Source organism: Panthera leo, chromosome F2, assembly GCF_018350215.1.
Source record: "Panthera leo isolate Ple1 chromosome F2, P.leo_Ple1_pat1.1, whole genome shotgun sequence".
NCBI classification, from domain to species: Eukaryota; Metazoa; Chordata; class Mammalia; order Carnivora; family Felidae; genus Panthera; species Panthera leo.
The window spans coordinates 77,623,736-77,650,259 of NC_056695.1; the positions used below are offsets into that span (position 1 = coordinate 77,623,736).

The 26,524-nt window shown below is 41.9% G+C and overlaps 1 pseudogene; it reads left to right on the top strand.

Moving 5' to 3' along the window:
- Nucleotides 1–7,998, top strand: part of LOC122210612 — a 45,298-nt pseudogene extending 37,300 nt beyond the window's left edge.
- The last annotated feature ends 18,526 nt before the right edge of the window (nucleotides 7,999–26,524 follow it).

A 26,524-nucleotide genomic window follows, 5' to 3' on the forward strand; every position in this document is an offset into this window, starting at 1 on the left:
CTACTTTAGCTGAGTGAGTGTATGGTCCCTTATTGTTGTAACAAATTCCTACAAAATGAGGGCTTTAAACAACGCAAACTTATCTTCCACTTCTGGTGAGCAGAACCTGAAAAAGGTGTCCCTGGGCTAACCTCAAGATGACCCCAGGGTTATGTTCCTTCTGCAGCCCGTAGGAAAGAATATTTTCTCTGTATCTTTTTCCATTTCTGGAAGCTTCCTGTATTCCCTGGCATGTGGCCCCTCTCTCCATCTTCAAAGCAGGAAGTGTAGCTACTTCAAGAATCTCTGTGACCCTGACTCTGGCTTTCCTGCCATCTCTCTTTAGGACCCTTCATAAGGACCCTTGGGGTTACATTGGGTCCACACAGTAACCCAGGATAATCCCCCCATCCCAAGGTCAGCTGATGAGCAATTAACTGCATCTGACTGTAATTTCCCCTTCTCATGTAACATGACATATTCATAAAACACTGAAATTCGGATGTGGTTATGTTTGGGGCCGAGCATTTCGCCAACAGTGATATCACTTAAATTATAGAGCTAGTGTATATCACTTGAAATTATAGAATGCTATTCAATATTATGTGATTCATACCATTTACATCAATGGAAAATCATGGACAAAGCACAACCCAGAAAGGAATAAGAAGGGTTACCATGATCACAAAAGGATCAGAGCACAGAAGATGAAAAAAGAAGAAAAGACACACCGATTAACTTTTCCCTCTGTCATTTAGCCTAGACCTGGCACTCACATTAGCAAGAGCCCTTCAGGAATTTAATTTGTTTCCATTGTGTATTGCTAATAACCTCCTCTCCAACCTTGCTCACTGTGTCCAGCCAGTGGAGGGTGGAAAGAGACTTTGGAGGATGCACCCTCACGTTAAAAGCCTTAGTCCCAAACCAACACATATAATCTCTGCTCATATTCTGCTGAACAGATATTAGGAACCTATAGCTACACAAAACTGCGAGGAAGGATATGGAACAAAGTTCGCCAGGACTTGCCATGGTGTTATATGATGAAGAAAGACAGGATGGATTTTAGTAGAGGGCTCACAGTCTCCACCACAGATTAGAGAACTCGAACCCTATGGTTCCATTTCGTTAGCGTTCTGACCCTCTTTCTGACTTCTGAGCTGATTTCCCCTATTACTTATGTGTTATTATGTGAACAGCATAACAAAAGTTTGTTATTTCTATTTTTACTTGTATAAATAAAGCCCATTGACATCGCATGGGGTCACACCTTGGCACACACACCAATCTTGTCACAACAGTCACTTGTAGGAGAGAGTGAGGGGAACACAAAGAGAATAATATATGGAAAGGATCATGACATAAACCACAAGTAACAATGGAAAGAGAAAATGCACTGGGGTCTGACCAACCTCCACTTTGTCACTTTTTCAAAAAAAAAGATAGAAAATTTTCTGTCATTCTCTGTCATTTTCCACCTGTAAAGTAGGCATAATCCAGCCAGCCTGGAGGAATACATTGGATGGATTGTGATAGGATGTCTAAAAATGTCTGGTCTACACTTAACACATAGTAAGTCCTAAATAAAGCATGCCTTAATACCATCAATATTTCTACTGTTTTGCTAAAATGGCACTCCATTCCTTATAACTGCCATTTGAAAGGAATTTGGAGATTAAATTTGAGAGATTAGCCAGATCTAGCTAAATATGGTTTTTTTTCCTCGAATTAAACCATAAATTTTATCTGTGACTTTATTGCTTATATTTCTGGATGGATTTCGTTGTTGTTGTTGCTTGGGCTATGAGAAAACAAATCAACACAGCATCAATAATTAAGCAGACAATATTCATTCTGCAACCATCTTCTTGGCAAAGTGAGAGATTGAGAAATAGCTCCTAACCCAATTCTTTAAACAGTGGACATGAACACATAAATTTCTACATGTATATACCATAGTGTATAAATAAACTTCTTGCTAATTTGATCTCCAATTCATAGACATATAGAATCACATCTTTGAAAGAATCTTAGATGATACTGAATTTAATTTGCAGCTCATAGACTCCCAGACATGAAGGTCTGGGCAGGATTGAATCTGTATTTTCACAGGCTGTTATCTTATAACACACCTGTCCTGTGTGCTTCTAATGTGTTCCTCATGAATGAAAAGAAGTCTACTATTTCATGGGAAGTGGTTTTATTTATGGACAACTCTGGACTCATCAACCTAGTATCAATTGATCAATTAATTTAAAATTAATAGTTTTGTGTTTCAGGCTAGCTGTCGGTTGGTGTTCTACAGATATACAGACAGTAATAGTCTCCATATTTTGGGTTCCTTCTGTAAGCCATGTACCATATGCCATCTCATTTAACCATCCCAAGAAACCTATAATTTTACTTTATTATTAGCCCCATCTTACTGTGATAAAAGCGATGTTTTAAAAGGTAAAGTAATTTACCTCTAGCCACACCACTACCTTTTTTGAGGGTGGGGACAGACTCTTAATCCCCATGGTATGCTAACCCCTAAAATGAGAGGTGCTCACAGTTCCTGAGAACTGTAGAGTCAAGAGTAAAACATAAAAAAAAAAATGAATTGACATGTAAATTAGGAATGGTCATAAACGGTGTATGGACACAGTATTACAGGAGCACAGGAGCACACGCTATCTTTATGTTTATTTGTTTTTCAAACTCAGTTTCTTTAAAAAAATAAGGATCAAATGTATTACTTAGGACCAGATAAAACGCCATACATTTCTTGAAAACAAACCTACATCTCCCTGAATTTTGGATTTTTGGGTGAGCATAGCGATGATAGCCAAATGGGCATTCACTCAGTTGGAGACCATACGAATGTAATCTTTTCACCAATTCCTTGTTACACGGTGTCAGGTCAGCTCAAGTACCTCCCCTTAGGATTCTTTCTCCGATCGCAATTTCTTCACAGATTCCTCTCTCACATGCTGACCTAAATAAAATAATTACAGAAGGCCAACTGGTCAACCAGAGGCATGGCGATGCACACTGATCAAGGGAAGTTGCCTAAATAGTCTCTGAGACAGAAAAGCCTGTGTTTAAGGAAATGGGCTCTACAGTGAACAAGATCTGGTGTCATCACTCATGACCTTTATGACCTTGAGCAAGGAACTTAGCCTCCTCGATCTTCATATTCTCTTTGGTGAAGTGAGCATTAACATAGCTTCCTCAAAAATGTGTATTATAAGGATTACATAAAATAATCTATCTAAAGTGTTTAACAAAGTGCCCAGAACACAGGATTATTTAATAAGAGTTGACTATTTGTGATTTGTAATTTATTTTATTTTTTTGAGAGAGCAAGAGAGACACAGGTGAGCAGACAGAGAGGGAGACACAGAATCGGAAGCAGGCTCCAGGCTCCGAGCTGTCAGTGCAGAGCCCCATGCGGGGTTCAAATTCACAAACCATGAGTTCACGACCTGAGCCAAAGTCAGCACTTAACCGACTGAGCCACCCAGGGGCTCCGTGACTATTTGTGATCTTTGCTGTAACTATGATTACTGTTTTGGAAATGCAAAGTGAGGGGTGTACCCCCTTCCAGCCAAGCCCATCTTGCCTATAGGACTAATAAGTGATGCTTCACAGGTGTAAGGTATTTATTTATAAATGTTTTCCCATTAATGATCTCATGTAATCCAGACACTAACATAGGAGGTAGGCCATATCATTCTCGGATTGATGATGGAAACTGAGATTGAGGAAAACTAAAAGACATTCCTGGAATTCTCTAGTGATTTTCCACGGCATAATGTGATGTAAAATAGAAGCACTAAATTATATTAATGGTGTCTTCTTAAACTACAAAACTTTCTTTACTTTGTATGCTTAAACGTTTTTAAACAATAAATTTTGCTATCACCAATTTTATTGAGATTGATTTTACTAATTAATATTTCAAAGCCTTTGCTTCATTTAATAAGACAAAGTCAGCCCTGCTGCATTTCAATGTTAGCTATAATTAATGATGATATTATGAAAATTAATGCTTTTCCATTATCCATTATGACATCATCAGTGCTAATGATCTGTTTATTGCTTCTCTGCTGACGGCGGTTAAAAGAAGCCACATTTTAAAGAGGAGGGAAAAGGCTAAATCATGTTAAAAGCAGTACAATCCTTTACATTTAGAGAATATTTTATTCTGAAGTCACCCAGCATGGTATAAGAAACAACCAGGATCCCAAAAACACAAGGCATATTCAGGCAACTGACATGAAATAATTGATTGATACAAACAATACCGGTTAAGTCCCCAAACCGTTCTTCCAGTGGGATATCATTTCTGACATCTAAAAGACTGTTTTGTGGAATTTGAAGAGGGAAAATGGGAAAGATAAAAGTTACTAGATGGGGTACCTGGGTGGCTCAGTCAGCTGAGCATCTGACTTTGGCTCAGGTCATGATCTCGCGGTCCATGAGTTTGAGCCCCGCATCGGGCTCTGTGCTGATGGCTCAGAGCCTGGAGCCTGCTTTGGATTCTGTGTCTCCCTCTCTCTCTGCCCCTCCCCTACTCATGCCACATCTTTGTCTCTCAAAAATAAATAAACATTAAAAACCTTTAAAAAAAAGTTACTAGAGATGATTGGTTTTGCATATATTCACTATTTAATACCCATTAAACCCACAACAAATAAAATGCAACACCCTCACTGAAAATCCTTGAAACCAGAACTCCAGGCCTCAATTATATAGCTAACAAAAGGTGGAATCTGAACTCTTAAGTGTAAACATTGCTGGGATATTAATAATTCATGCCTTGCCAGAAACAACTAAATAGGAAACTTTCCTGAGGGGGTGGTTAGAAATATCACTCAATTTCACCTGTGGCGTAGAGAAGAGAATTGAAAGATTTTTATTTATAGTAGTATTGATTCAAAATATTTTTTTTAATTTTTTAACTTTTTTTTTAATTTATTTTTGAGACAGAGAGAGAGAGACAGAGCATGAACGGGGGAGGGGCAGAGAGAGAGGGAGACACAGAATCGGAAGCAGGCTCCAGGCTCTGAGCCATCAGCCCAGAGCCCGACGGGGGGCTCGAACTCACGGACCGCGAGATCGTGACCTGAGCTGAAGTCGGACGCTTAACCGACTGAGCCACCCAGGCGCCCCCAAAATATTTTATATTAATAATTGATGGATAAGACAATGATGAGTTCGCAAACAAAGCAGATGGAATCAGGTTAGAACTGGAGAGTGTCTCATAAACCCTCTTTCTCTACAGAGAGAAAACTGGAAACATGAATATTTCAGGGACACGGTGAGTAAGTTGTGAGTCAGGACTAACACTTGGATGTCCTGACTCCTCAGATCAGCCCCCATCATCCCACCACCTCTCATGGGCACAAAGGTGAGTGTTCAATGGGAGGTCGATAAAACAAAAAGAGTGGCGAAGCCAAGGGCTTTAACTTGTTTGCAAAAATAAATGAGAATGGTATTATTTTTTTTTCTACAGGAAGATTATGGCCTTTGTAGCTTCCACTTTGTGGGTTCTAGGGTTGATTTGTCTCATCTGGTTGACCTGTTGTGTGTCCCCTCCCAATTCACTGCTTTTAGTGAGTCACCCTCAAAAGTGAAATGCCAACCCAACATGGCCTGTCAGAGAAAAGATATCTGCTCTTTCATCACAGATATTGATTTGCTGGTCTCTCATGTTGTAGCATGCAGACAGAGTCTCTTTGTTGGAAAGTATAAACTATTAAAACACCCAAGCTTCCAGTCTTACTGTAAATAATGCCCACAGAGGGCTAAAGCCTTTTGTTTAACTTGGGGGTATATTTTGCTGACCATTAGTACAATAATCTAAAATGTCTATTATCTCAAATTCTTAATGACAGAATTTTCAGTTTCCTAAAAGATCTCATGCATAACAAATATAATAGGACTAAATAAAGACATCTAGCTAAGAAATTCAGCTAGCTAAGCTGAATATAACCCAGGGGTCTGAGCCATGGATTGGATTTAAAGTGACACAGTTCCAATTAAGCAGTGAATCATGGAGAAGAATTTGCCAATGGAAATGTTTAGAATAGTTCTCTGCTCTACCCAGACACCCAGGGTGTCCTGTGCTCCGTAGGGGCAGAACTTTGTCTTACTCATCATTATAGCATCAGACATGTAGTAAAATACTCATAAATACTTGCTAAATAAACCAGAAACTTCTATAGAGAGTAAAAATAAAGTTGTGGGCCACTCACCCAAGACCAACTCAAAGAGAATATCATTAGGAATGCATTTATTTTAATTAGTTCCATAGATAACATGACACTCAAGTATCTCAGAGCTAAGAGCCACGATTTTAGGGATATGCCATCTTGAACAGACCAACTTATTTTCCTTATTTCAGAAACCAGATGGCATACAATTTGGTTCATGAGCATCAGGATTCTAGGGGAAAGGACAAAGAAGATGACTGGTCAGCCTTCCTCCCTTTCCACAGTCCTTTTATTTGGTAAATAATACAGGAAAAGTTTAACCAGATGCCTTATTTTTTTTAAACCAACATGGAATCTACACATCTAATAAGTCAGTCTGCCCCAAGCCCTAATTAACAAAAATGACAATTCCATGTAACAGATATCTAGGATTTTATATTTCACCAACATTTTCATGAGATTGTTTTAAATTTTCAGCCTAACAATAATCCTTGAGGTAGGTATTGTTATTATCCTAAACTGTGAGGAAAAATAATCTCACGTTACTGCATCATTCAGTACTATTTAGTAACAAGTGACATAATGCCAACTACATCTCATGAAAGAAAAGAGAGCAATTCATTGGCCTCAAGACTCCATACTTTGGATAGACAGGGGCAGAGTAATAATGTGTCTCCTGGTTCCAGAACTGAAGGGCATTTTCTAATCTTCCTCCTCTTCCACCTCCTCCTGTCTTCCTCTGCCCATCCTGGGTCAATGAACAGGGGTGAGATGTGGTTTTCTCAATGACAGACTCTCCAGAATCCAATGAAATGAGAGTATAATATAGCAGCTCTCCAGTGGACAGAGGCAAAATACATACAGATCACTGCAGAGACAAATATAGGAAATATTCATTAAGTTAAAAAGCTTATGTACTGGGGTGCCTGGGTGGCTCAGTCGGTTGGGCATCCGACTTCAACTCAGGTCATAACCTCACTGTTCCTGAGTTTGAGCCCCACATCGGGCTCTGTGCTGACAGCTCAGAGCCTGGAGCCTGCTTTGGATTCTGTGTTTCCCTCTCTCGGTGCCCCTCCCCTGGTCTCTCTCTTTCTCTCTCTCTCAAAAATAAAAGATTTAAAAAAATTTAAAAAAAAGCTTATGTACTTAGGGTCTTCTGGGTTCTTTGGGGCCAGAAGAATCTTGAAATTGTAGAGCACCCACACAGGCTTTGATACATGCTTTAGACATTTTTGTTTTGTTTGTTTTCTGGAAGCCTCACAACTATCCTCAAATTTGAAAGTATTGTTAGAACAGATCTATGGTCAATGATGACAGTATCTACACGGAACTTTGCTTCATGGTGTACTGGGGGGGAAGAAACTCTGCCAATGTGGCCATACTATTTGACATGGCTGTACAGATCATTATGCCTCCGAATACACTGGTGGTACTGTTATGTACTGGACCATCAATGGAGCCTTCCATACAAAGTTAAGATATTGTCTTTGCAGAAAATCTTAATCAACATTTTCCTGGTGTCCAAAGAGGTGACACTGTGATTGCAAAAAGCTCTAGTGTTATTTGTAAGACTATTTGGTTTGGAAGGAAACAAAATCCTCACCAACAGTCCATCAGATTTATTTAAAAGCCATGATGACAGGCCAACAAGTCATGTTTGGTTAGAAGGTTACGATCTACAAGGTTCTACAGATTCCAGGAATTATGGAACTACTCCATATGGATTACTAGGAGGATCTGTCTTCTTAAGATTTGGCTTCTGAGCAACTTTGGATTTCCATGTGATGGCCCTAATGGCCACAGATTTTGGGATGATTAAAAAAAGCATCTATTTGTCTGATCTGATACTGTCTCCCCTTCATGTGATTTTATTGTTGCCACTGAAACCATGTACTTAGGTACTTACCAATAAATGATTCACTCTACAAAGACAAAAAAAAAAAAAAGCTTATATCCATCTGATTACCAAACACTGCCATATTGCCTTACTGAACACTTAACTACTCTACAGATGTCAACCATACTAACCAAATAACTTTAACACAGAAAATAAGACCCCAGACAAAGCTTACTAGACCCAGAATGGAAGTTTCTGCTTGAATGGTTCAGGGATACAAGTGTGATAGGTCACTGTGATTCAGGTTGGTGAGTGAGAGCCTGGGCTAATTGGGGATGGAATCAGAAGGGGACAAGATTAAGCCAGGAGTAAACTAAGGACAGTAGGAGGAACTTGAATTCACCTGGGGCTTGTAGTGCCAGAAAGTAGAGACAACTGCAGGGCAGTGTTTTAGTGTCCTGGGAAGGTCTGGAAAAGACCCACAGAGCAGGTGCCTCCTGAGCTCAGAATTGATGGAGAGGAGGAAGTGGGCATTGCATATATCTAGAAGAGGAGGGTGTCAGGCAGAGGGAACAGAATGTGGAAACCCTACACTAAAAGCATGCCTGGAAGCTTCCAGGAAACGTAAAATGAAGCCAGTGTGACTGGGGCAACGTGAGATGAAGAGGCATTTAGAACGTGAGACAAGAGGCATCATGGGAGGTTGCAAAGGTCATATAGGGCATGGCGACAATGTACTGGATGGGAAACTTGTGCAGGGCTCCAACGGTGGAGTTATCTGATCGGACCTGCACTTCATAATTTTTCTAATTTTTTTAAAAATCCAAATTAGTTAACATATAGTTGGTAATGATTTCAGGAGAATTTAGTGATTCATAACTTACATATGATACCCAGTGCTTATCCCAACAAGTGCTCTCCCTAATGCCCATCACCCATTTAGCCCATCCCCCCACCCACCTCCCCTCCAGCAACCCTCAGTTTGTTCTCTGTATTTAAGTCTCTTATGGTTTGCCTCCCTCTCTGTTTTTATCTTATTTTTCCTTCCCTTCCCCTATGTTCATCATTCATTCAGAGAAAGATAAATATCATGATTGCACTCATATGTGGAATTTAAGAAACATGCCCTACACTTTTAAATAATCCTTCTGGGGGCCCCTGGGTGGCTCAGTGGGTTGAACACCCAACTCTTGATTTCAGTTCAGGTCATGGTTCCAGGGTCATGGGACTGAGCCCTACATCAGGTATGCTAAGTATGGAGCCTGCTTAAGATTCTCTCTCTCTCTCTCTCTCTCTCTCTCTCTGCCCCTCTTCCCTGCTCACACACTCTCTCTCTCAATAAATAAATAAGAATAAATAGATAGATAGATGGATAGATCCTTCTGGTTGTGCTTTAATTTCGTCCTAGATCCACTAAAAAGGTGGCAATGATTTTTTTTTTTAAATCTCGGACACTTCCCATTTCCTAAACGGCTATGTCTGAGTTTTCAATGAAGCCTCATCCATCTCTAATTTTGTTACATGGCGATTACATGGGCTGTGTGAAGAAAATGAAGCAGAGAATTCCTGTCATGTAATTATATTTTAAAAGCCGAGTAATAGCAGCTCCTTTTATTAGCATTAACAATTAGCAGACCTCTTTCGCTCTGGCTGTGATAAAGAAATCCCTTGTAAGGATTCTGTAGAGCCACTTTTCCATGTCACACTCACATGAATAATGGAGCTAATGTCACGGGGAGCTGATGCAGGCATCCTTCATTAAAAAATACACAGGAGAGGAAAAAAAATAATTTGGCAGATAATCATGAAAACACCACCCGTGTTAGGTGCTTCGTGTTCCCAATCATTTTCTCGATTGACTGAAAATTCATTCTTGAGAGTAGAGGTCATGTCTCATGCCTAGAATCATACAATGTTAAAGTTGAAAGGATCCTAGAAATGATCTCAGCATCCGGAAATTCAGAAACTTCAGGGGCTAGGTAGATGATATAAAGTGAGGGATGATGCCACACGGGGGACATGTGAGCCAGGAAAACACAAACCAGGTCAAAAGCAAACAGGTAAGATGCTCCAGGAAGGAAGGCAGGCCCGCTATTGCCAGGGGCTCTGACTGGTCAGGATGCTGCCTCTTAAAAATACCTTCTATAAATATTTACAAATAGTTTACTTTAACAATATTTGGTATTTGAATGCCCCCGCCCCCCACACACACACATAAGTACGTTGACACACACATATGGAGACAGGACTAAATAAAACACAGATATCTTCCAAACTAAATAGGGTGCCTCGGTGGCTCTGTCTGTTAAGCGTCTGACTTGGGCTAAGGTCATGATCTCACAGTTCATGGGTTTGAGCCCCACGTTGGGCTCTGTGCTGACAGCTTGGAGACTGGTGCCTGCTTCGGATTCTGTGTCTCTCTCTTTCTCTGCCTCTGGCCTGCTCATGCTCTCTGTCTCTCAAGAATAAATAAATAAATGTTAAAAAAAAAGTTAAAGAAAAAAAAGACTAAATAAGACACATATTTAGAGGACTGGGGGCCCCAGGCTCCCACTTTGCACCTGACTGCAGTCCAGCTGAGCTGAGTCCTAGAGAAAGGACATAACTGACTTCTCCAATAGCATTCCAACAAGTTAGTGACGAAGTGAATTATATTTTGGGGTCTCTCGTAACTCTCAACATAAGGCTTTATTCTACACTAGAAAAATCACCTCCAGATAACTGTTAAAGACATTTGGATGAATTATTCTAGCTTAAGTTTTTATTTTTCCTAGATTTAATGACTGAGTCCGCGAGAATGGAAGTGACTTTAGCAAGGATGCACAGGCACTGAGAAGCAGAGATAAATCTAGAAGGTGGTCTGGTATTCTTTCTGTTTTCTAATTGCGTGTGTGGTGCATGCCAGAAATTGACGCCTGATTATCAACAGTCAAGGCCTTGGAATGTACTTTAGGTTCTTTTCACATTGCAGCTCCAGCCCTGAGAGCAATCATTATGCACCACATGTGCATGTGGGTGAAGTTGGGACCAGGTGTACCTGTGCCCCCGCAGAGGAAGCCCTGGAGATGCCTGGCCTTTCTTGCTCCTAGAGAGTTAGTGACTTCATATTAGCAGGTGACAGCTTATTATCCTGAGCCCTTACCTGTGGTCAAGTTCATTTTTAAAGCCAGTGCCAAACAACTCGATGCTGCAGCAAACCCGTCTCACCCTTGAAGTTAACTATCCTAAGACATGTTCATGGACCGGTGAAAATGAAAACATAATACGAGCTTAAAATATGTTAAAGGAAGATGCAGGAGATAAGGGTAGATTTTTTTTCTCCAAAGCAAATTGTAAAAAGTCTTCACAGTCAAGCTAGCAAGTAAGCAGCAAATGTCTCATGAGCAGCAGAATGGGATGGCCGGGTGGCCTTTAAGAGGATGCATCCAGAAGACACGTGAGTGATAAAACAGAGGAGGACTGTGCTGGGGACAAGGCCGTCACTAGCTGGTAACTGCAGAATGACAGCAATGACCAGAATTAGAGCTACGGCAATGAGATCGGGAAGGACAGGACTGTTTGCATTTGATTGTTGCCGTCTGTCCCGCCGCTTCTGGGATCCCTTTCCAACACGGCCACTCTGCATTCGGCAATTTTCAGAGCCCCTTGGATCACAATGCGACTCTGATTTCCTCTATCCGTGTTTGTGACATGCCCTTAACCTGCACGTGCTCCAATCCTGTCTTGTAATGTGTCCCTTGTTTTTTTCTTGATTAATGCACGTCCCTGGGACAGAGAGCTTGGCCTTCTCTAGGAGGCAGCCCGGGGAGCCCAGGGCACCCTTCTCAAAAGGCTGCTGATTCAACCTGACATCAAACTACCACTGGAAAACAGGGACTGTATCTCAAACTTGCTTGAATAAGTTAGGTGCCCACCTCCCTAAATCAGAGTGATGCAACACTAGGAGACCATGATTTGCTTTGGAGACATTCCCACACTGGGTCAATCAACTTGGCAAATTTAATTTGTTCTTGAGCAAGACAACTTGCGGTCTTGACAAACAGAGCCTTGGGTCCACAGCCCTCTATCAGAGGCCCCCTGTCTCCATCCTTCATCCCTTCTAACAACCATCCCCTACCCACTCTGCACACTCCTATCACTGTGCTTGACAGGGTGGAAAAGACATGATCTTTAGAGACATACAGACCCGGGATGGATTTCCAGCTTAACCACCAACTACATGGCTTTGGGCAGTAGTTTCAACCTTAATAAGTGGAGAGAAAACAGTAGATGCATTGCATGCTCTTTTGGCGAATGACGTGAGCCCAAGTTTGCAAGATGTCTAGCTCGTTGCAGTTAATTGAATGAAATGTTATGTTTAATCACATTTTCCTGGTTTTCCCTATACTTTCTCTCATCCCCCTTTTCTTGGGCGGGATCTCCATTCTCTCTGCGTCTGCATTTGGCTTAGATTCTGTCTCTTCCTGGCAGTCTTAGCCCACCAAGAATGTGTCCTCTGTTTCCTGTTCTCTTTCTCCTGCTAAAGCTCTTTATATTTGGTTAGTCCTGTTCTCTCCCCACACATCTTTCCGAGTGCCGCCCTCCTGTTCTCCTTATGTATTGCTGCCTGCTCTGCTATATGCCTCTCTTTTCACTTAGTGCCCTTCCTTCTCTGTCCATCTTTTGTCAGTTTCTCTCCCTCACTGCTAGTGCTTGGACCTGGACTGTCCGCGCCTCTTTCCTTGGATGTCCTTGCATCCCTGAATATCTGATGTTTGCACCCTGCATCCTGTTCTCTCCGGCTCATTTGGTTCTTACCCCCTCTCACTGTTTGCCTCTCTTCCTCTGTCTTCTTCATCTGTCTCCCCTTCAAATGGAGCGCCAACCCCTTAGTACGTGCTATATTCTCAATTTACCAGGGTTGAGTTGTTCGGGAATGACACACGATGATTTCTGTGGTTTGTTGTGACCTTGACTTCCCCTTGGATGATCTATGAGCTGCTGTTCCATTTGCATGAGTCAAGTCTCTGTTGGTTTTTGAGGCCTGTGCTCCAGAACATTGCTCATCAGTGTGGGTTTCATATTTTACGCACTATGAATATCATGCCCAGAAGCTCACAATCTTTCACCACAATGTAGCAGGTGACACAAATAGAATTTGTGACAAAAAAGAAAACAAACCTAAAAACATGTCACTGTTGAATGAATAATAAAAGGTCAAAAATTTTGTGGGAGAAAGATGAAGAGTTGTAGGTTGGAAATATAAAACATTATAGTGTGCCTTCTAGACGGAGGTCACACATTTAATGCAATCTCAACCCCACTTTCTACAGGAAAAGACTGACAGTCAGAGAGAAGTGTCTCGTCCAGAATGGCACTCGATGCTGGCAGGTGCACGAGTTGGGATTCAAATCCAGGTTTTTGCCCTTCCATTTCTGACTGGATAGACTAACCGCGGCTGGCCATCACTCTCACTGCAACAACCAGAGATAGATAAATTATTAAATCCACATGTTTACAATTATCGGATACTTGTGGAGACAGAACTATATGAACTACAGTTCCAGAGTAAGAGGGAGCTCTCCTAGGTGAGCAAAGACCGCCTAGTCTTTTCTTTCTTGGGGGCACGTGCAGACTCTGACTGTGGGCTTACAGAGCCAGGGGACTCTACATGGGAAAGGTCAGCTGGTGGGGGTCCTGAGGGCCACACTTGCTGCACTTGCTTCCGTGACCAGGGAGAGCTGATGCCCCCCAGGAGGTTCTGCACCGCCAGCGGGCTGGAGGCTGGGCTGGGAACGAGGTGTGAGATCACAGATGACCTAGGAGAAGAATAAGCCTCCAGAAGGTGGGACCTCCCGTAAGCACAGGCAGACCCTGCAGTGGAGAACTTTGTCAGAATTTGAACCTGCGTGGGGCAGAGGAATAAGAACGTCAATTCTAAGCCACTGAACTGCAAAGTTATCAGGACTGAGGACAGAGGCAGACAAAGCTCTCAAACCAAAGCCCACAGTAAAGGCACTTGAAGAAGGAGATGGTTTAAAAGACACACTTGAGACTACCAAACGCTGAGATTCAATCTTGACCCAGCTCGGTTCCTGTCCAGCCCCTGGCCTATCTGAGAGGAGGGCAAAGCGTGACTGTAGGGGAATAACATTAACTCTGCCCCCATATATTTCTTGTGTATATAATGCCAGGGAAAACTTACATTTATATTTGTGTGGAAGTAAAAAAAATATAACTGATGACCAGGGAAAAACAAAAAATAAGGCAGATCCACTTTTTGGCAAACCGAGTGGCACAAATGGACTTTAAGACAACTATTTAAAGTGAGACAATAACAGAAAAAATAAGATTTTAAAAGAAAATTCAAATAAATACCCTAGCCCATAAAACTATGAAACCAACAATAAAAAACTCATTAGATGAAAAGACGAAGAAAGATCAGCTGAAACGATCCAAACCGAAACACAAAAAGGAAAACAAAAATTTAAAAAGGAGAACATAGCAGAATTTAAGAGATGGATGGGACATAGTTCTCATGTTCATGTGGGACATGGGTAGAAGGAAACGCTGAAGAAATAATGTCCGGGGATGTTCAAACGTGATGAAAAATATCAACCCACAAATTCAAGAAGCTTAATAAACTCTGTGCTCAAAAACACAAAGAAAAACCCCATCAAGGCACATCCCAAACTGCTCAAATTAAAGATAATGAGCAAAATCATTAAATCGGCTGGAGGAAAAACACATTATCTTTATTAGAGTAGCAATAATGCTGATGTCTGACCTTGCAACAAACAGCGAGGAAAATGGAAGCCAGGAAAGGATGAAATGGTGTCTTCAAGCATGAAGAAACATCCAAGATTCCGAAACACAGACATTATATTTATTTGACTGCTTAAAGATTGTGAGCTGAAAAATTTCTTTTCCTTTCTTTTATTGAAGGATATCCAAAAGGGGCTTGGTCTTGTGTCTTCTATAGCATAACGCCTGGGTTTGTGTTCACAGCAGGGAAAGGTCTCTAAGAAGATACAGACTCCTCTTCGCGTCTTCATTTGGTATTTCCCATGAGAAACAAATACAAGTGTGGTCTTGGCAGACTAAAGGGTCTTACTGGGTCCCATTTAGAGTAACTGGGGCTTCAGTGATTGAAAAGGGGATGCACACAAGTGAGTCTTTTCCTTCTTTCTCTTCCGAGATTATTTCCTTTCCTTCATCCAAGCTTAAAAATAGGTACTTCCCCAACCTACCTCTGGACAGCTAAGCACCTGTTGCTTCTTTGCTTCTTCTTTGTTTCATTCATATTGTCACAGGAGACCAAATTCTCAAAACATTGGTTTGGTTTTCCTAGGCTTAAGATATGTGTTCCTGGATCCCTTGCAAGATATTTTCAAAAACAAGGAAAGTAGAAGGAAGAAAAATTAGGGGGTGGCATTGCGATCACATGTAAATGGGCATAGAAGTTTATTATCATTTTTTTTTGTTTGTAAAAAGACTCAGAGATATTAGAATGAAGGCATCAATGTCAATTTCAAAGAAATTGTCTGAGCAGAGCACAGAGCTGAGAGCAGGAGTGCTGGGCATCCAAGGCATATCTCTCCGCAGGAGTGCTGGGCATATCTCTCTATGTCTGTGACTGGGCAGAAGCCATTAAAAGGCTGGATGTGTTTCTTTCTTTTTGGCCTCTAGGGATTTTGTTTGGTCGCTTGCTTGTTCATTTTGGGAAAATGTACAAGATGGAATTTATCACTTGAGGGTTTCTTATATTTTGTTATTTAGACCTCTTCATTTATCGTCATGTTAAAACTTCCTGACAGTGGAGAGCCATGGAGTGTTATTAGTCCAATACGGGACATAGTCTCAAGAAAGCAATATGGGTCTATGCAAAATGATGTAGAATTGTCATCATATTAATAATGTGGATCTTTGGCAGAGTTTAGTTTTCATGTGTGAAAAATTCTGGATCTAATCCCCAATGTGTGTGTGTGTGTGTGTGTGTGTGTGTGTGCGCGTGTGTTGGAGTGGGAGATTCCCTACACCACCAGGCAATTCTCTGACACCCGCTGGTGTATTACAACTCAGCTCAATTCTGACACTGTCTACCTGGAGACTGCATCAGATTCCACAAGTTCAGGGCTGAGACCTGTAAGACTGCCCCCACTTCAGATGCCAATCTCAAGCCCAGTTTGCTACCTGTGCTTCTGACCAACTGGCTACAGTTTGGGGGTTCCTAGGACTCCCTCTTTGGGTTGTATTAATTTGCTAGAATGACAAACGGAACTCAGGGAACCCATTTGGTCACTAGATTACTGATTACAAAGGATACTAAAAGATATGTGACTGACTCCAAGGGATCCAGCCCCCACCCTTAGGTGCCTTCCAAAAGTCACTTCATTAACATAACAGTAGACATCCTTACTGCCATCCACACTTAGGAAATTCCAAGGGTTTTAGGGGCTCTGTGCCAGCAACTGGGACAAAGACCAAATACATATTTCCTACTATGAATAACAATATCACAATTGTTACCCTCCAAATGATAAATCAGGATGAGAAGATGCAAATATTCATTAAGGCGGGGTGGTGGTGGTGGGGATCTAGTATCTGGCAGGGGGAGGAGACAGGGATGAGATTAGGGTGTCTGGTGTATGGGGAGGTCAGCAAAGGTCAGGGAAGGTTGAGGGAGAACTTTGGGAGCAAGGGATTTGTTGATGGTGATGTGCCACCTACTTAACATGAGCACAGCCACCAGCCTGACTTACAGAGATGTGGGCATAGAAAAGGCTAGACCAGACAAAATCACTTTAAAATAAGTAACTTCCAACCCAGTGTTCAATATCGAGTCTGAATCAACTGGGGTCATATGAACTATAGGGATTTATTTGGCCTGAACTAGAAAAAGGGCAAACCTTTACTTCCGTTCCCTTCTCCCTACGCCCACCAGTTCCTGCCTGACTTATAATGGTGAAGAAGCCATATCTCCCAATGAGAAGGAGGCTCCAGCCTTCTTACCACATCACTCTTTCGGAAAAGAGGAGGCAACACCGTTATTTTACACAATCTGTCATAAAAATGCAAGTGATTTTAATATTTTCTTAATGTTTATTTATTTTAAGATGGGGGGCAGAGTGGGGGCGGGGGGTGGAGACAGAATCTCAAGTAGGCTCTGTGCTTTCTGTTCAGAGCCTGATGCAGAGCTCAATCTCATGAACATCAAGATCATGACCTGAGCCTAAATCAAGAGTTGGACGCTTAACCAACTGAGCCACCCAGGTGCCCCAAGATGCAAGCAACTTTAAGCTTCTTCTAGCTTTGTCAGAAGCTCCGTTGTCCAGAAGCCTGGCCTTGACCAACATCTGTGTTTCTCTCCCTCATTTGTGGAGGAAATCAGGCAGGAGCTTTGAGAACACTCAGAAACCAGCATGTGGCTAGGTGTCCTAACCCCAGGGCCATATCTGTCTCCCTCTCTCCTTTGATTTTAGTTCAGAGCACTTGGAAATTGGCACCTGATAGACAGATATCAGGACTTCCCTGGGTTTTCACATCTTCAGAATGAAAGGTTTTAGACACAGTGGGTTTTACAGCTACTTTCTAGCCCTGTGATTCTATAGGTGCATGGGGACCTAGTTTGGAAGGCTTTGCAGTCTCCCCAGAGGAGGGTTGTGCAGGATGGGTGACAGGAGTTATGCCACCAAATTACGACTTGATAAATCTCTGGACCAATGAAACAAAGTGACAGCCAGAACCAGACAGCACTGAGCAAATGGAATTTTAATTTTAATATTTTTATTATTTCTCATCTCCAAAAGATAGATCTGCCACCTGCGTATAGGTATTGATTGTGAGGTCAGCCAGGATTATGATTCTCTAGACTGTGTTCTTGTTTTTCTGTCTTACAGAGACACAAAGGGAAAAAAAAATATCCATCTCAATGAATAATATCAGCTGATGATGGCAAAATCTGAGTGATGTTGTCCCTTTATCCAAATTCAGGGCATGCATGACCCAAATCTCTGTTTATGATTTCCCAGGAGGGCAGTGCATTGATGCTACTGTGCACAATACAGCATTTCTCTAGACTATTTGGTCACTGGTTGTGCAACAGGCCTCGGATGGCCAGAGTACAATAAAGCTCTGGGAATGTAAGTTTTCATCCATTAAGACTCAGCCTTCCCTGCTGTATGAGCCTTTCAAACTAATCCTTGTAGTATTAATGTAAGACCTGGTGTTGGTCTGCCTGTCTCTGACCGCATGGGCTCATGGTGAAATTTTAGATGTGCATATGCCCCAGAGCAGCAGTTTCCTCCTATACACCCTAGATCTGTCCTTGATTACATGATTTCGTCTCTCCTTTGAATCACAAAGGGAACTCTAATTCTTCACTGGATCAAAAGTTCCGTCCTGCATCCCAGTCTGCATGACTGGGACTCCTTCAGTGCTTCCTAGGATCCCTGCTTTGGGGGTCGGTTATCCCAGGACCTATAATCCTAGTGGGCTGGTTGGGTCCTGCGTTAACTTAAACTGACTTGCCCATGTAGAACGCAGAGGATGTTATAAGCCTTGTAACCATTTTGACCCAGCCACTTCTGCTGCCAGAGCCCTCACTCAGCAGGTCACACCCATTAGAGGTATGACAACCTCAAACAACCAGTTACGTAAGTACTTTATGTATGGTATTTCATTTCATCAACCTAACAACTTAAGAAGAGAGAAGTAAGGAAGTAAGGACACTATCATCATCATCATCACCATCATTTTTAGGTAAGGAATTCAGAAAGTTAAAAAGAATATATTCTCATGGCTATGACATTTGAGTGACAAAGGTATCTTCCACTCAGACTTGTCTGAATCCCAAATCCATGCTTTTAGCCAATATGGTTTATCTGTGATAGCCTCTGCTTCCGAAGCTCTGCCATCCGTTTGCTTGGACGGGCTATCGCTTCCTCCGATGAGGTCTGTGAATCAGACTTCATCATCGACCAAAGAGAAGCAAGATTGTCTGCCTGCGCCAGACCCACAGACTTGGTCGCTTTGCCCATAATTAGCTCCTTTTCATGTTCACAGCTGGTCTCATCTTGCCTACTGGAAAGAGTGGCACAAATCAACTAAATTTTGGGACATGCTGTTTTTAGTGAGCCATTGCATCAGAAGGAGAGAGAGCGGGGGCGCCTGGGTGGCTCAGTTAGGCATCTGACTTTGGCTCGGGTCATGATCTCACTGTTCGTGGGTTAGGGCCCTGTGTTGGGCTCCACACTGATGGCATGAAGCCTGCTTGGGGTGCTCTCTCTCTCCCTCCCTCTGCCCTTTAAAAGCTCTCTCTCTCATTCTCTCTCTCTCTCTCTCAAACTAAATAAGTGAACAAGACAGAGAGAGAGCGCAGAAGACCTATTTTCCCTGTTTTTGCTGGAGAAATCACTAAGAAAAATACCCCCAGTCTCAGAGTTGAATTCTATCAGAAAAAATTGGATTTCTAATAAAAAAGAAAGTCTGAGTTGCTTGATTAAAATCCACCTGACCGTCCTATTTTAGGTCAGAGTTTTGTAAACTTCATCAGCTTTTTGAATCAAACCATTCTTGTGTCCTTTGTGTCCCCGCTTTTTTTTTTTTAGAAGATCAAACTTCCTGCATGCCAACAAAGAAGGGGTAGAAATAGTAAGCCTGGAGATTTGGATGGAGAGGAAAGAGAACCATGCATCAATCAGACAGAGCCCCTGGCCAGCAAAGTATTTGTATCAGCAAATGAAAATTCTATTCAAGATCCAATAAATGTAACTCATAAATGTTTAATCCGCAAAAAAAAAAAAAGAAAACAAATTTGATTTGAATTGGGAAGGAATTCTTTTGCAAAGCACAGCAGTTTCTAGACATTCACAGAAAAATTCATAGTTAGCAAGTTTGAATTTTCATAAATCCCACATGCAATTTATAAAGCCTCTTTAATATAATAATATTATCACCTCTTCACATCTTTATTCACCAAATCCTTGACAAGAAGATCTCCTTTCCAAGGCCAGCTACATCTTTCATTAGTGATATGCCTTCACACAAAGGACAAATTCTCTGGGCCTCTGCTATCCTATTGGTTCAAAGCTTATGTTTGAATATACGGAAACCTTGTAATAAACTGTTAAAGGGCAAGATAGCCAATATTTGGGGCTTTTCGGGCCATCTAATTTCTGTCACGACTATGCAACATTGCTACTGTAGCATCAAAGCAGTGTAGACAAAGTGTAAATAAATGAGCTTGGCTGTGTTCCCACAAAACTTAATTTATGGATGCTGAAATTTGATTGTTTTTATAGTTTTATAGTTAAATAATTTTAAAGCTAAGAACCATTCTTACATTTGAGGGCCATATGAACACAGGTGGTGGTTCATTTTTAATCAGTGAGCCACAGTGCGCTGACTTCTGTTGTAAAGGGTACATCTGTAACCACTTTCCTCTTAGAGGGATGTAAAGAAACATACAAACCTGCAAATACAAAATAAAAATACTTTAAGAGGATATTGTCCTACTACCAAGTAAAAATGGATAAATCCTCTCTAGTCTGTTTATGGCTCAGCCACTTTAGAAAATTCACAGACAAAAAAAATTATAAACAAACATACTGATAAGTACTGCTCCAGAAAATATATGGTATTTTGTCTAGCTGCAAGAACCATTGTACTTTCATCAGGAAGGCAGCTCCGGAAATAAAACTTAAAATCATCTTTTTAATTAAAAATAGGATTTTCTTAACCTTAGAAGGCAAGGAATACTCATAGATCAGTATGGAACATGCATCAGGAAATAAGCATAATGTCTCCATTTAAGTCTTCATTGCTAATTCTCTTCTGATACAAAGTTTGTATAAACTGTACAATTGAAGAGTAGATCCAAATTAATTCATTAATCTCTACCAAAGTGAAATATACTTTTCCAGTGTTTCTGCTATGAAAGGTGCTTAGCTGTAGTCAGTGAACTTTTCCTTTTAAATATTAGGAAGAACATGGGGTCCCTGGGTGGATCAGTCGGTTAAGCACCCAACTCTTGATTTCAGCTCAGGTCATGATCCCAGGGTTGTGGGATCGAGTCCCGTGTTAGCCCCCACACTGAGCATGGATCCTGCTTAAGATTCTCTCTCTCTCTCCCTCTGCCCCTCTCCCCTGTTTGCATTCTCTCTAAAATAAAATTTAAAAAAATTAAATATTATGAAGAACAAACTCTAAACCTGCCTATCAGACAAAAAAAATATCTCAGATGATTCAAATTTTACTTATACTTATTTAGTGTCTAGTCTTAGCCAGCTAATATACATAACATATAGTATTCTAAGTATAATTTTTATTGAATAAACAAAACATCCTTTGTGGTGGATTCTAAAATTTCAATTTGATAGCTGAAGAAACCTATAAAATTTCATCAACTAGTCCCCACCTCAATATTCCACAGCTGTCCCCACAACATGGAGTTAATTTACACAATGCTAGTTATCAAAGAGGTGTTCAATGGGAAAGGAAGTGGAGGGGGCACAATGTGTGGGTATCTACTGCGTGCAAGGTATTCTGGGAGGTGCAAAGCGTATCCACTAATCGATCATTCACTCATGGACCATGTCCCAAGTGCCAGTGTCAGCAAAACTTCGTGCGACCCTCATAAAGTAAGCATATTATCTCAAACTTCCAACAGCCAGGCAAACTAGAAGTTATTGCTCCTGCTTAATGAATGAAAAAACTAAGACAAGAATTCAAGAGCTCAAGGTCACGGTGTGAGAATATGTTGGTGCCAAGATTTGAACTTGCATTTATTTGACATGAGAGGTTCTGCTCATTTCACACCACGCTGCCACCACCACAGAAATAACAGACCCCCTTTGTTAAGTGTCTCCAAGTTACTTTCCACACTTTTAGCTCTCCACGTATTTCCACTTTGACATGATAAGGAAGAAAGAATTCTGCCATGCCTAGAAGGCACCCGCTTTTCTGATAATTTTGGAAACAGTTTGCTTTGTTTCCTAAGTGTGTCTATAGCGGAGAGGGTTATGGATGCTTGAAATGAGTTGGAAGTAGGTTTTTATTTGTTTGAAATTATTTCACCAGCCTTCCCTGACATTTGCTGTTAATTATTCACTGGGAAATGGAGAAATATGTCAACACAACATTTGTCACTGGTTATTTAGAGACGCAGGTTGACAGATCTTGGCAGAATCCTTGAAAGATGTATCTGACGTGGTTGCTTTTAGTCTCCTTATTTATTTTGTATTCTTGAGACTGTAAAATAAAATAAAATCTTCAGCTACTGAAGCCATGAAACAGCTACTCACAACAAAGACAAATATTTGGGACACGCTAGTGGTCCCGCAACCCTGGTTGACAAAGTAGAGGGCCCTGACTTGGCCCGTCTCCTGTGCGGTCCAGGAAAGAAGTCATACAAAAGGGCGGGGGCGGGAAGTGTAAAATGGGTACATTTCAGGCTTGAAAAAAGTCAGAAAATAGAGGTAGCTGTTAAGTGTTTCTTTACCATTCTCCCCCCGAAATCAGGAGACTCCTTATATCTATTCATCTTCTGAGCGATAGGGTAAAAAAATACAAAATTACAGAAAAGAAAAATCCAAAAGTCACAAACATGACATCCTAAGATCAGTTGTGATCAGTGGCTCCTGGGTCTTGCCAGGCTTGACATCCTCTTCTCTCGTAGCACGTCCAAGGTTCTGTCTCTACCTACGCTACGGGATTCCCTGGGATGTGGCTATTGAAATAGTGCTGTTTGCAATTCCAGAAGACCTGCACTCCAGTGCTGGCCCTACCCATACTGACCAGTGAACTCAGTCTACTCTTCCACATTCCCAGCCGCGTGTCTTTCCATATTTAAATCACAATTGGAGGTTAAAGTCAATTATTCTTCTGCTCAACACGACCTGTGGTTTCTTATCTCTTTCAAAAGAAAATTCAAAGCGCACCCAGTTTTCAAATTCTTGTATGATCTATGGTTTTGTCCGTTGGCCTCCTCCTGCCTCTTTTCCTCTGCCCTGGCCATACTGACTTCCCTGACTCTTCTAGAACACACCAAGGACACTCGACCTCAGGGCCTTTGCTCTGGCTGCCCTTCTGGCTGGAGGTCTCTTTCCTCCTACATTGCATATAGTTTCCTCCCTTACTTCATGGAGGCATCTGTTCAAATGCCATATCACCAGGGAGGCCCTCCTCATCCATCCCATCCAGATGTCCCATCCACCATGCCAGCAGTCTCTAACGTCTTTATCAACTGAGAACAGGGGTGTCAGTCCATGACGCAGGGACCATTCAGGGAGGAGATGCCCCTGCTGCTTCTCACTTTGGCTTCCCTTTACCACAGCAAAAAGGACTCTGTGTCACCTGCACCGTGTTGTGTTGCAAATGGGGTCAGTGTTACTTAAAGATCCCGAGTTTGGATGTGGTTTCTCTCTTCTCCCATGACATGTGAAAGCATCAGGGCCACAGCAGCAAGGGGGCCGTCTCTACCTCTCCCTGTCTTTTGGTCCTCCTCCTTTCTCTTATTCATCTGTCCCTCTCTGTGGTACATCTTTTAAAGCTTAGATGAGTAAAACAGAGCAGCAACCGCTTTCCAGACGGGGTGCCACAGCCTCGATCACTGAATGTTGCCCTAGGATTGGATGGATCCAGCCAGGAGACATGCAATTATTACATCTTTTCCTTTTCCATTGTAGCTTGTAGGTACATCTCTTTTGGAGACCTCTGGGGAAAAATAAGCGACTGGTAGAGATAGATTTAGTCATTCTTGGGTCCTCTGGTGGTGAAATCATCTTAATGACATCAACGATCTCATGCAGATTTATTTATATCAAAGATACTTTGATTATCTACTAGAAAACAGTTATTATTGGATGTGAAGGCATCCAGTAAGTAACAGACATGGCTCCTAATAGTATAAAAAGGCTTCTAATGGGGCGCCTGCGTGGCTCTGTCAGCTAAGCATCCGACTTCAGCTCAGGTCATGATCTCATGGTTAGTGGGTTTGAACCCTGCGTCGGGCTCTGTGCTGACAGCTCAGAGCCTGGAACCTGCTTCGGATTCTGTCTCTTTCTCTCTCTGCCCCTCCCCCCCCCAACTAGTGCTCTGTTGCACTCTCTCAAAAATAAACATTTAATAAAAAGGCTTTTGATGATATTGCCCCAAGTAAATCTTAAATCAGCATTTATCTGTGGCCTTCTGGGTGCAGGCCCCACATGAGGTGCTGAGGCAATAATGGGAAACAGCTAAACAGCCATGGTGCCTACCTGGAGTTTCCATACCAGTAGAGCAGAGGACAGAACACAAGTAACTAATAAACAAGTGAATTCAGTAGATGCAAATTGGAATGAAAACTATAAAACAAACATAAGGCCCTGATGCATGATAATTAGGAGATCTATGTTAGATAGATCTCCTAATCTATCTAGATTATAGATAAATACTATAGATATTTATAGTATCTATAAATACTAGATAAATAGTATTTATTTAGATAAATACTAACGCTAAGAGCAGAAGGCCGCGAAGGCACCAGAAATACAATGAGCTGTGAGATCAGCAACCCAGGAGGGGCCGCAGCAAGAACAAGATGGGGATGAAGTTGGAGAGAAGGCAGGTATAATTTAAACAGGCCCTCATTCATCATGGGGAAGCCTCTGAACTTGACGATGAGTGCAATGAGAACTCATTGAAGGATATGTCAACAGAGGAAAGACATAATCTGACTTACATGGTTAACAGATTGTGCTGGGTACAAGGTAGAGAATGGATCCCCATGTACGACAGTAAAAGCAAAGGCACTGATTAGTAAGCCCTGGGGAACTTGGGGAAATGTAACCATCTCTAGGCCTACCTGATCCTACCCCAAGTCTAGGTGGTGACATGCAGAACTCGTTCAAGTGAAATGAAAGGACACCGTGAGCTAAGATGGCAGCTAGAAGAAACCAGGAAAAAATAGATGATGAACAGTCTAGAACTTCTCCTGAACCTAACTTAGATTAATTTATATTTACCTCTTTGAAGGGCTAAGGGAATTCCCTAAGGGACACAGTCCACGTGTCAATGCCAGAATCTGGCCTCTTGGCCAAGGTTTGGTCACTTTGGACAGTAGTCCAGCCAAAAGTGAAAGAAGACAGAAGTATGGAATTCAATGGAAGAAGATAAAAATGCAATCCATTTCTAAAACAGTGTGCCACAGGTCACCCAATGACTGTTAATTCTTTCTTTAATCTTTTTAAATTTTTTTAACATTTATTTTTGACAGATGGAGCATGAACAGGGGAGGGGACAGAGAGAGAGGGAGACACAGAATCCAAAGCAGGCTCCAGGCTCCGAGCTGTCAGCACAGAGCCCGACACGGGGCTCGAACTCACAAACCACGAGATCATGACCTGAGCCAAAGTCGCATGCTTAACTGACTGAGCCACCCAGGGACCCTAACAGTTAATTCTTCCTCAGAGAGTCTATGGGTCCTGGAATGACAAAGGCAAAAATAGAGCAGGAGATCATCACCGCAGTGACGGCAAGGAACAAAGTCAGCTTCCACCAGTAGAGGCGCAATTTGGGCTTTGTACAGCACTGGAATACTCCAAATGCTCTGTTATCAGTAGCCGAGACATGGCAAGTGGGAATTTTATTCTGGCCTTAACGCCTAAGTCTGGGCATTTGGCTTTGAGATACTGCACTGCACTTGCCCTCCACTGTCTCGGCAAAGCCAATAGTTGGTTCACGTGAACAAGTTCCCCTGGATATGGGGCTGAATACGATGGACATGCTCACCCCGTGTGAAGGTGCACACTACTGGAGGTGACGGATATTAAACAGAGAGTCATGGGGCTAAGCGATTATGGGGTAGAGATCATTAATCACCACACTTGCCAGTTATGAAAACTGGCAGAGTTTTTGACAAAAATAAGATGACAACCTAGAATATTTCAAATACAGTCCACTACTCTTTCCTTCTGCTCTTCAAGGTTGCGAGCTTTGGCTAACGGGCAAAGTAGCAGGTCACTGTGTGACCTGGTGGACCGAACGGGATCATTTATTATCGCCGTTTCTCAAACTCTTCTGTTGGCCACCAGGGTTCCTCATTTCCTTGAGGTAGGATACTTTCAAAAAAAAAAAAAGAAGATAAATCGTATTAAAAAGCATACTCAGGAAGATAGCATTCCACCAACAGGAAAACAAACAGAACAGTTCTGGCTCCTTCTTACTCACCGGTGATGCAACTTTGAATGAGGCACTTTACTCTCTTGGACTTCTCTGTCCATGTGGACACGAGAAGGAGTTGTGGGGGGAGTGAAATAATGTGTGTGGGGTCTTTTGTATTTTCACATCCAGTGTTTCTGTGAATTGACTCTGAGGGAGAGCGTGTGTTCAGATGAACGGGGCTTGTGGGCTGCAGCTCATCAAAAGTTTAAAGAATGTGAACAAGGCCAGTATGGTGGCATCCAGGAATTCCTAGCTTCACTTTATAGTATTCCAGTGACCTGGAGCCTGAGATCTGTGGTCCCATGTCTATTTTAGGTTGTTAAGTGAC